Source organism: Capricornis sumatraensis, chromosome 16 (genome assembly GCF_032405125.1).
Source record: "Capricornis sumatraensis isolate serow.1 chromosome 16, serow.2, whole genome shotgun sequence".
Taxonomy (NCBI): Eukaryota; Metazoa; Chordata; class Mammalia; order Artiodactyla; family Bovidae; genus Capricornis; species Capricornis sumatraensis.
Genome location: NC_091084.1, coordinates 39,554,450 through 39,566,989, shown reverse-complemented (window position 1 = coordinate 39,566,989; position 12,540 = coordinate 39,554,450).

Sequence of the window (12,540 nt, the reverse complement as noted above, 5' to 3'; positions counted from 1 at the left end):
GGTTTAATGCATGATACAGGGTGCTTGGGGCTGGTGCACTGGGATGACCCAGAGGGATGGGATGGGGAGGGAGGTGGGAGGGGGGTTCAGAATGGATTCAAGTCAATGTATGGCAAAACCAATACAATGTTGTAAAGTAAAATAAATAATTAAATTTTTTTTAAAAAAGAAGGAAAGCCATAGTCCTCAATGAGCTTATATTAAATCCTAAGAGATTGAATTTTCAGTGCACCCAAGCCTCTTGCTTCATCTTCTAAGCTCCCAGAGAATGCATTCATTTGGTCAAGAAATCTATGCTGAAGTCCTCTGTGCCACACATATTGCCTGGTGTTAAAGACAGAGAGGTGAAAGATCCTTCTTCCCTCTGAACTTTGGCTCATGTCATCAGTGTAGATCATATCACAGAATGTTACGGTTCATTGTGATTATGTCTTAGGGAAGAACTCAGGTCCTAGTCATATTTGTTCACTGTGTTTGGCTCGGTAATCAAGTTTAATTGCTGCAAAAAGTTTTAATGGTTAATTCTCCCCCCCTAAAATATAGTTATAGGAATAAAAAGAGAAAAGCAAGAGTCGATGAGAAACAACATTGCTGGACTAGAGAAGGTATTAAAATTTTCTGATTGCCTGTCATGTGACAAATACCATTCCAGAAATTTGTATATGTTCCCTTGTTTATTCCTCACTCCAATTCTGTAAAGCAGAAAAAAACTAACCTTACTGAGCCTTACAGAGGTTAATGCGTTACTCTCTTCCTACCTATATTCCCCTCTGCAGCCAGGTGACCTGGTCTGATCACTCATTGGCTTGGCAGCCTTCCATGACTCTCCACTGCACTTGGAATAATGTCCCAAACTCAACTGACTTTGAAGGAGCTAAGGGAACTGGTGTTTTCCTGTCTCCAGCCTCATTTCTTGCCTCTCTTTCTCCTACTCTTTTCTCTCTTGGTAAAATGCATTTCTTTTAGCTGTTTAAACACACACCATGCCCTTTTCCAGCCTGGCCTTCCCACAGGCTGTTCTCAATTCCAGAATGCTTGCTTTTCCTTCCTCTCTTCTCAATAAATATGGAATGAGTGAATGAATTAATGAATGCAGGGATATTGAAGTAAGCATAGAATCCTGTTCAGTGGAAAGATTGAGAGTAGATAAAGGGATTATGGAGTTAATCACAAAACTATGATAATACATGAGTTCTTTGAGGTTTGAGCTGATCACAAGATGTAGCATGTCTAGCGCCCAAATCTTGGTTTCTTATCTTCAGCAGTTCCTGCTCTTCCTTCAAGCCTCAGTGTTAGTGCCACACTCTCTAGAATGCTTTAAAAACACCAAACTGGTTAAATCCCTCACTGTATGCTCTGTAACTCCACACGCTTTCCTTCTATGGTGCTCATCACACCAGACTGAAGTCACTTGAAAGCAGAGCCGTGACTTTTATGCTTGCTTCTCTACTCTCAGCCCACAGCATTGTAAACAGCACATAGTGGTTTCTCTCTCTATATTAGTTGATTTGAATTGAGAACACATAGTTTACCAGCATTTCTCATTGGTTTTGGTGTTTTATTCTTTTGGTCATTAGTTTATTTTACATGAAATTGGAGATTTTATATATTCCCTACCCACTCTTTCAAACTGAGTATAACTACTGAGAGAGTGGAGCTACTTTCAGATATAAAATGATATTATCCAATTAATAATAGAATTTAAAAAATAACTCTCCCAACTTTTAAAGTGTGCCTCTGGGCACCTGCTCTGGAGAGCACATTTTCCTTTTTTTTTTTAAACTTCACCCTCCACGTTTTTTCCTTTGCCCAACTAATTCCTATCTATCTTTTTCATCTCAGCAGAGTATTGCTTTAGACCATGTGTACATACACTATCAAGATGATGGCTGCGTTCCCAGTGTCAAATACAAGAGTACCTGACACATGGTAGGAGCTTGATATTGAATAATGAGTGAGTGAGTGAGTGAATAAATGAAGATATGTTGGAAAGATTTGAGGTAGGATCTTATTCAATGGAAAGATCAGGAATAAAGAGATGAGGAAATAAATCACAAAGTTATAATAATAGCTGTGTTCTTTAATATTTAAGCTGATCATAGATCTTGGTTTCTATATAACATTCTCCAATAAAATGAAGCAGGAAATTTTTGGAGGAAATACAAGATGAGTTTGGAATATTATGTAGTGCCAGAAAACAATGAAGTGTTGAGTGGCCGTAAGTGCAAACTGAGCTTAGTGGCTCTCATCTAATAGACAAAATATGGAAAGCGAAAAATAGTAACTATAATAACAGGAGATACCTGACAGACGCTCCCTTTACCTAGTGATCAAGATTAATATCACCAGTAGTATATGTTAACCTTATAGACTCCCTGACATGATGCAATGAGAAATACATCTCTCTTTGGGGATATTGTTCTATGAGATCTGTAAACTCTACCTAACCATGGGAAAATATCAGATAACCTAAATTGGGGGGCAGTGAAAGAGATATCTGACTAGTGTATTTAAATGTGTCAAGGTGATGAAAGAGATAGGGAAATTGAGAAGCAGTTTAAGAATCAAAAGAGAATGAGACATGACAGCTAAGTGCAACATGGTATCCTGAAATAGAAAAATATTAGTGGAAAAACCAATGAAATCTGGATAAATTCTATAATTTAGTTAATTTCAGTGTTCTGATATTAGTTTCTTGATTCTAACATATGGGCCATGGTTATGTTAATACCATGAAAAGCTGAATGAGTATAAGGGTACTCTATACTATCTATCTTTGCATCTCATCTGAAAATCTAAATTATTTCAGAATAAAGAGTTGAAAAAAATTCCACACAAGGCTTGACTGCAGCATCCATCTACATGGAGTGAGGTGAGGGGAGCAAGAAAAATTGCCCGATTTGGAGTACATAAAATCTTGGCTTTCTAGCAGTACATATAGTCTGATTCAGACTAGTGTGACCCTGTTCTCTGGCCATAAATTTTAGTGACAGGATGGTCATGCAGGCAGAATTGGGTAAGAGAGCATGAGAATTCATTCTCTCCAAAATTTAGTGTCTCCAAGCCACAACAGTTTATTAGTTCTTGAGTCTGTGGGTCAGGATTTGGGTAGGGCTCAGATGGAATGGCACACTCTCTTCCATGTGGTGTTGGTCAGGCCCATTCATACATTTACGGTCACTTGGCAAGTCAGCTCAGGGCCAGACAGTCCTTGAAGGTGTCGGTCCTACGCCTACTGATTGTCTGGGCTGCCTTGGTTCTCTTCTGTGTGTTGTCTCCACCCAGGCAGCTGGGGTATGTTTTCATGCACAGAGCACCTCCTGAGTGTGAGAACAGAGGCTCAAGGACCCTTGACATCCAAACTTGAGACCTGTGCTACACAATTTCTGTCACATTATATTAGTCAAAGCAAGTCCCCACCTCTTGATGGAAAGATCTATAAGAATTTGTAATAATTTAGAATCATCAAACCCATCCTTATAGCTAGGGGAGGGGGAATCACTTTCACCCAAATCACAGAGCTCCTGAACAGAATGGACATTAGGGAGAAAACTGGCCAGAGGCTGCAGACGAGGCTAAAAGGTAGATTGAAATTAATTGTGAGAGGCTCTGGATGCCTTGCTAAGTGGGCTTTCTCTTTTAGCCGGCGGTTTTCACCTTGTTTCTGTGACAACATGATTCTGATGCATTCTCATTAGGAAACATGACTGAAAAGTGAGTCACCGTGGCTGTTTTTCTCAGCCTGAAGGTTAAGCATGAATCATGTTTCCTAGGGGGGCGATATGCACCTTCCTCTTGGGAAATGGGGCTGCCTTGGTTGTAACACAGTTCCAGGCACTAGGAAGCCACTGACATCTTGTTCCCAAGTGCAAGGGAGAGTTCTGCTCTGAAATTCAGTCTTAAGATGCTCCTGTAACAGCTCTGAGTTATACTTGCCACTTTTCTTCATTTCCCCCACTGTGCATATACTGCTAGTTTGGAATTTTCCTGTTTCCAGAAGTACACAGTTCCCAGAAGCAACAGTTTTCTTCCTGTTCCCAAATCCTTGGGGCCCAGTCTACTCCTAGGTGCTCTCACACAATTCTCATTGCTAATGGCTTTTTTTTTTTGCTTGCTTTCTGGCCACAACCAGGACAGCCCCAGTCCATCCAATGTCTTTGCACATCAACCAGGGGAATGGCCACTGCTCAATTCTCTTTCTTCCCAGAAATTGCCTTCTTGCAACCAGTATGGTCTCCAGTGGCCAAATGAACATGCACCTGAGCATACTGATGAGAGGATCTTGTCAGTGCAATCTCCGTGGTATCTGAACTGCAGCTCCAGTGAGTGTCCTGCCATGAGCACACATTCATCTCTCCCAGTGGGGTGAACACAACCTGTATTAGAAATGTGGGATTCACCTTGTTTGTGTTGAAAATAAATATTTCTTGAATGCACATGTGAATAATGAATAAATAAACAAGATAACCCTGTGTAACATCCCTCTTGAAAAGTTAGGGGCATGGAAAATGTCCTTTGGTGGATGATTCCTCAGAGTCCTGTTTCCCAGGCAGGCACTTGTGCTAGGTGGAATCAGGCATCTTGATCTTGCATTCTCTCTTACACTGGAAAAAATGATTTTATCATTTCATAGTGGGTAACTAGAAGGATACCTACAGAGCAGAGCTTCTCAGGTGAAGCATCAGGTAAAGAAGGAAAGGTCACCTGTCTGATTTAGTGACAAATAGAAGGGCAAAACTTGTATCTCTTGAGTTCCCAGGCCAATTAACTTTTCTGCTTACCACTCTTCTTTCTCTTACCAGTCATGTGGTTTTGGTCATATCTCTGTTTTCTCACCTGCAAAATAGATATCATCACCTAATCTACTTATTTCCTATTATTGACTAGAGGACTGGAATTCATAAAAATGCTGTGCAAAGCATCTAGTGGGGAGAGAAGAAACAGCAGAGATATGTCTTTAGGTGAGGATCTTTAGAAGATATTATCTAAATGATGGTAGTGAGATAGAAGTATGTGAAATACAGATTTTCCATGCTTTCTATACTGTACCCTCTTCCCCAAGAAGCTACAATAAAATCTGGTCAGAATGTTGTGAAATCCCTGGTCAAGCTCCACCTCTCCCTAGATAGGGTTAAATCTAGTCTCATTTATCCTCTAGGGAGCTGATGACCCATGAATCTTCTGCTACTCTTGCCTTTGTCTTTAGTAATCACCTCGACCAGAGCTCATACATCCCTCCTTCACTGTCAGTAATGTTGTTGGATTAATGATTGCATGGAGCCTTGGCTTCTTATAATCTTACTCATATGAGGCAATACTTCCCAGCTCTCTTGTTCTCTTTTCCAGAAAGAACCTTCCTCAAGCTCCTAAAATGATGACCAGACCCCTGAAAAGCTACAGTATCAACCAACAAGCACTCTTATACAAACATGTTCCACTGTCAGTCACACTTCCTGTTCAGCCTTAATAATTCCAAAGGGAAATCCAACTCAGCCCAAGTGACTAAGTCATGCCCTTGTAGAGCCTGTATTAGTTTCTTCCCTCCCTCCACCTTCCTTCTTCCTTTTCTGTCTTGTTTCTTTCCTTCTTTCCTCTTATATTGGAGCAGACTTTAGAAATGAATTTATTACAGTTTGGAGCCCTGCCCTAAGCAGGGCTTATCTGTACTTGATAACTGATATGCTCTGTGTGATGAGTTAAAAGACTAGAATCTTTGCAACATGGCTTAGAAGTTACTCTGTGAAGTTCTATATTGCTTTACTTACTTAACTTCCATGCCCAGAATGCCTTGAAGACAGTCCCAAAGAAGATGCTAATGGGTTCATGTGTGAGCTCACTTACCAGGATAGGAACAAGTGGTATTGCCTTGAGCTCAACTTCCCTCTTCTGATCTGCCTGTGCCTATAAGAAGAAGAATCAGACATGAGGAGAAAAAGCAAATTGGAGATTGTTAGAGGTAGGAGCAAAGCAGTCCACTGGAGAATATCGTCAACAGCCACAGAGGCCTGGTCAGTATACAGTTGGTGGCAGACTAGTTTGGGATCAGGAGCAATCATGGGCATGGACTCCTCAGGCCAGATAGGACTAGTGAGAAAAAAGCAAGCTACTTCTAGGCTGGGACTAGCAATTAGGTCAGGCCTGGATCCCAAGGCAGCCATGAGGTTAAGCTTGCACAGAAGCCCAGTGACCCTAGCTATGACAGTCAGAAGTCAGAGCTCATGGAGGTTCATGGTACATCCCTTACACACCAGCCTGACCTACAGATTTTGTTCAACCCTGCAGGGCAGCACTTGTCCCAGCAGAGGGGTGCCTCAGTCTGGCCCAGGATGGCTAGACCTCTGGTATAGTGGAGGTCCCTACACTTTGGGACCTCATCCTCTCCAGGACAGTGCATGGGCAGCAGAGGAGCATCACTGCCTTGCAGTTCATGTCAAGACAATGTTAGGAAGAGCTCTCGAACCCCTGGATACCTCCTGAAATGGCTACAGGGGAATTGGTAGTATTTTGGCTTAACAGGCTGGATGGAGGGCTGTACTATAGACTTAACTAGGGTTGCATGTGAGGCTGCAATCTTTGCTGCCAATGCCTAACTCCATGTTGTGTCTAGAGTTTTGGTAATACTAGTGTTTTCTCTCTTCTGCATATTCTCTCTCCCAGAAATTGCAGCATCCCTTATTATGGAGCAGGTATTATTAGAACTGGAAATCCTGTGATTTCAGACAAGAGAGTGGTGGCAAGTCTGGAGCATCAAGACAGAGAAGAATCTAGCTGAATCTAGCTGAGGAGACAGGCTTTGGTTGTCTGTTCACTTGCCCAGGTACAAGCTAGTGTTAGGAAAATGTCCTTCTATGGCTTGTCTTTTGCCACTAGTGGACTGTGTGATCCTATGCAAGTCACTCTTGCTCCCTGGACCTCTGTCTTCTCACTTGGTAAAGGGAGCATTGAAAGTAGACCAGCTCAAGAGTTATTGTGGCCTTAATACTCAGAAAGTATCTCTCTCTGCTCCCTGCCTAGTCTGTGCCCTGCTTCTGGCTCCCCAGGTAGTCCTGTTCCTTCCTTCACCTACCTCACATTCTTTTTTTTTTTGCTTTATAATATTTATAGTTATCTTTGTTCTTATTTTTATTAACATGAATGATTTTTATTATAGCAGATACACTGTAAATTTGAAAAAAAAAATCCAGAAAAGTACAAAGGAAAAAGTAAAAATCATCTGAATTTCACCAGCTAGAGATAATAATTACTACCTTAGCGAACATTTTTTCATTCTCTTTTTACACATACATACACACACATAATTTTAAATAAATGGATTCACATATGCATGGAGATATTTAACACCTTCTTTTTCTCAGTAATATGTCCTGGACTTTTATTCCCCTGTGTAAATGAATATAGATATCCATCATCACTTTTTTGTTGTTGTTTGGTTGCTAAGTCATGTCCAACTCTTTGTAACCCCATAGACTGTAGCCCACCAGGCTCTTCTGTCCATGGGATTTTCCAAGCAAGAATCCTGGAGTGGGTTGCTGTTTCCTCCTCCAAGTCACTTCCCATTCTTGAGTCTGGCTTCCATTTGGTGTTTTTCTTACTGTGACACAGATATAACTCATCTTTCCTGGATGTCAGTCTTGTTCTCTCTCTCTGTCCATTAACTATCTGTACTTAGCTGTTAGCCAAAGTGTTCCTTTTGATTTGCATAGCTCTTTATAATTTGTAGAGCCCCTTCACAGGGCTTTTCTCATTAGCCCTCACAAAGAACCTGGCCTGCAGGAACCCCAAAGAGCTTCAGTCTCCTGGGTCATTGAACTTTGGGCTATCTTTTTTAGTACAAGGGTTCCTCCTTTTCCTAATGTCTATTTGGGTTGAACTATTGCATGGGCCAGAAAATTAGATTGTTTGGGTTTTTCTATAAGATGGTATGGAAAACTCAAACAAACTTTTGGGCCAGCCCAACCCAACCCAATAATTTCAAATGAAAACTTACTTCCACAGAGATATTTAGAAATTACGATGCCTTTTCCCTCCATAGAGTTAGTGTTAGTTGCTCAGTCGTGTCTGACTCTTTGTGACCCCGTGGACTGTAGAATGTCAGCTTCCTCTGTCCATGGAATTCTCCAGTTGAGAATACTGGAGTGGGTTGCCATTCCCTTCTCCAGAGGATCTTCCCGACCCAGGGGTTGAGCTGGGGTCTTCTGCATTGCAGGTGGATTCTTTACCATCTGAGCCACCAGAGCAGACCACCATAGGAGCTTATTAAATTTATGCCTTCAATATTAAACTTATGAATGAGTTTATGTCTTGCTGGCTTGGAGCTGTACCAACACAGAAATCAGACTTCATTGATGTGACCCTCACCTTGGTCATAGGGGGAATGTCTACACTGACTCAGCTCGAGGGTTGTGAGGCTTGAGGAACAAAGTTTCTAAACTTATTGATCAAGGTTGGAGAAGGCCATCCTTCTTTATCAGAGAAGACTTCCATTATTTTTCCTGAATAGGGTAAAAAGTTCATTTTGAGGCCAGGCCCTGAACATTGTCTCAATACGGAAGAAGGAGGTTGGTGGGGGGAGTATTTTCTAGGTAGCAGGAGCAACCCGAGGACATGTTTTCCTCAGGTCACAAAGGGGAAGCATGTGGCCTGTCCCTTAGTGTCTCTCATCCTTCCCTGGTGCTACTTACCATCAGAGCCTTATTCATTTGTGTTTCTTGTCCTGCCAGCACCATCCTAGTGCTGCAAGGACAGAGTAAAATAAAACATGGTTCCTGACCTCATAAAACTTTGCCTTGTTTTGGAATTCCATAGTACTTATTGGCCTTGGGTTAAATAATTAAAAAAGACCGATGTCACCAGGATTCGGACTCAGGAACTAGGTGGATGCTCTGAAATACACGAGCTGCTTTCAGGATTTCTGCTGTATCACAGGATATGCACCAACTTCTTCCCAAAGCCAATCACTCTAAGGTCTGGATCCATCCTCTCCTACCCTTATTTTTCATTCTTGCCTTATTTTCCCCTTTACATGGAATCATGCCAGTCAGCACACAACCATACCTGCTACCCACATTGGTAAACCCTCCTTGACTTCTCACTTTACTCCTTCTGCTTCATAGAACACTTGTCCTCAGTTGCTTTTCCCGCTTCCTCCCTTTTCAGTCTCAATCCACTCTAGCAGGCCAGGGAAATAGTACTTGAAAAGGTCCCTCATGGTCTCCTTGTTGCCAAATCTGGGGATTAAATTTCTGGTCTCTTCTTACTTGGTATATCTAGCATTTTTTGACCTGGCTGATCTTTCTCCTTTTATTTGAGCTCCTTGTCTTCTAATGACTCCATTTTTATCACATTTTCCTCCCACCTCACTTGCCAGTTTTTCTTCATTTCCTATCCTGGCTTCTCTTTCTACACCTCTAAATTGTAAGGAGTCCTAGGGCTCTACCCCAGCCCCATACCCCACTTACCCCCACCCCTTCCTCTCTTTCTCTCCGTGAGCCTCTTTGCTGCCAGGGCTTTAAATATGCTGATATTATGGTAATGTAGTTACCCAGTTGAGCTGCAGACTTGTATATTAAGTTAAATTGCTCATTTCACACCTCCACTTATTTCTCCACACGACAAAAAGAGAAATTTCGATTTTTAATTCTGTGGGTAAATAGCTAGCAAAACTCTTTTTCGTTCTGCATAAGAACCTGATGTTCAAAGTGTAGCTCGATTCTAATGACTCGCAAAGGATAAAAATGTCAACTGTGTTGCTAAGCAACATCTCATAGTAAAAATGACCCTTGTTTGGTAACCTAAACCTGGAGTGGGAGGAAGTATAAATGAACTGTAAATGCCCGGTGGGAAACCATGTTCTAAGGCTTCCCCCATGTGTAGTGATTCTTGTAATTGCCATGAGCCTTCCAGGGAAACTAGAAGCTATGTCCTTAGAGTGGTTACAGAGATACTGGCTCCTTTAGGCAAAGAGGCTATTGAGCTAAGTAAGCCCCTGCGCCTGACTGATATAGATCTGGAATCCTTTCATCCGAGCTGTTACCTGGCAAGAAGGTAGTTTTTGGGCAATTGAATGGGCTGCTGTTGGACTTTTTGAGGACCATAAGAGGAGAGGAACTTTGTGACATGCCCTGCTGAATAACTAGGAATTCTATTCTGAATGCTTCTCAAAGGGCTTCCCTGTGTGGCTCAGATGGTAGAGAATCCACCTGCCATGTGGGATACCTGGGTTCAATCCCTAGGTTGGGAAGATCCCCTGGGGGAGGGCATGGCAACCAACTCTAGTATTCTTGCCTGGAGAATCCCCATGAACAGAGGAGCCTGGTGGGTTACAAAGAGTTGGACATGACTGAGCAATTAAGCACAGCAACATGCTTAAAAAGACCTGTGCCAGGTGTGACTGATGGTAGTCTTGTGAGTTGCAATTTTTAGGAGAACCTCGGAAGACCCCACATCATACCTATTTCAACTCAGTATTGCACATTTCAGTAAATTGCACAAACATTCATTCAGATAGATGCTCAAGCCAAACATCTAGGAATTTGATTGCATCTTTTTTGATTACTCTCTTTTCTTAGTCCTAAGCTTTGCAAGTCATCAGCAAATTGCTTTACTTCTAAAATATATCCCATATCCTTTTATTTCTAGCCATCTCTATTATTATCTTAAACCGTCAGTATCTTTCCTATGGATTACAGCAATAGCCTGCTTCTATCCTTGGACCTATCAACCCATTCTCCACACTGCAACCAGGGTGGTCTTTTCAAAACATCGATTACATTGTGTTCCTTTCCTACTGAAGCCCCACTCCCCTAACCCCCATCCCATGGCTTTCCATTGTACATAGATAAACTATAAATTCTATTGAGATCTACAGACCCCACATGGTGGGATCCCTGCCTATGTTTTTAAGTTCAACTCCTGCCATTCCCCACCGTGTTCACCATGCTCTAGACACACTGGCTTGCTCTCTGATCTGGGACACACTGAGTCCATCATCTCATGTGTAGTTTCTCTCTCCTCCACCTGATTGCATGAGCCATATATTTTCCTTTGTAATCTATCTTTTCTTGTGGTTTTGTCACAAATAATTCAAATGGCCATGGGTAAAGCAGTGACTGGTCAGTATGGAATTAGAAACAAGAAGTATGGAATTGTGAGTAAAATGGAAGGAGAGTTATAGAACAGATGATAAGAAGAGGGTGTGCAGTCAAAACAAATTTTTGCCATGGAGGAGAGATTGAACACATGTATGTCTCTCAGGGAGGAGGCAAAAACGAAAATCTAAGATGTGGAGGAAAGTGGGATAACTAAAATAAATTCCTAAGCCCCTCCTAAATGTAAAAATCCCTGAAAGAGACAAAATATCAACTCCTTAGGATTCTGGTTTCTACTTAGTTTCTTTTTTTCCTGACCACTTATTGCCTCCTGTGGTGTGCTACAAATATCTCCTTTCGACCTGTGTGTCAACTGTGAGCTCACTGGCAGAGGGGAGAGATCCAATTATGATTGTATCCCAGTGCTGAATACAAAATAAAGCCTCCATAATTAATGAACAAATTTATCTGTTGTCTTTTTTTTTTTAACAACAAAGCAGTTACACAATATAGTTTTTAATATTTTTTTCTATGAAAGAAAGAGACCACAAAGGCAAAAAATTCTCAGAGCCCCCCCAAATCAAAAAGAAGTCTTGACCTTAAGAGCTTTAGCCTTTCTCTGTTTATAATCTCTTTCGTGGTCACCACCATCGTAAAGTTACCTCACAGCATGCAGCATCAGTGAAAACAATGTGCTCACTGTGGAAATACAACTCTGAGACAAGGCATCCACCCTCCCTTTTACTGAGTGTGCTGTGTGTGTGCTCAGTTGCTCAGCTGTGTCCGACTTTGCCCCTCTCTGGACTACAGCCCCACCAGGCTCCTCTGCCCATGGTATATATCCCCTTTGCAGTTTCTATCTCTTCCAAGTGGCTTGAACAAGCCCTGCATCTTCCTATGCAGTCTTTCTTTCCTTGTGGTTTTAATGGTCACAACCAAGTTGAAGAGTGGGCTAAGCAGTGACTAGTCAGTACGGAATTAGAAACAGGAATTATGGAATTATGAGTAAAAAGGAAGGAGAGTTACAGAACAAATGACGAGGCGATTATGGAGTCAAAACTTAAGTTTTGCCATGGAAAAGAGACTTGAGAATTTTTATGTCTCTGAGACAGGAGCCATAAAGAGGGAAATATGTAACATGGAAGGAAGTGGAATAAGTAAAGAAGCAAATTCCCTGAGCCCCCTTTAAAGTAAGATCCCTTTTGAAGAGATCAAATATGTGACTCCTAAGGATTCTGGTTCTCATCATGCTTCATTTTTCCCTATCACTTTGGGAACTTCTGCTATATTATAAATATCTCCTTATTTTCCATCCTATATGCAACTGTGACTTCAGGGAACAGAGAAGAGAGGTCTTACTCACTATTGTATCTGAGTGCTCAACACAAAATAAAGGGTGCATAATTAATAAATTTACCTGCTGCCTTTCTTTCTAAATGACATATGGTACCTT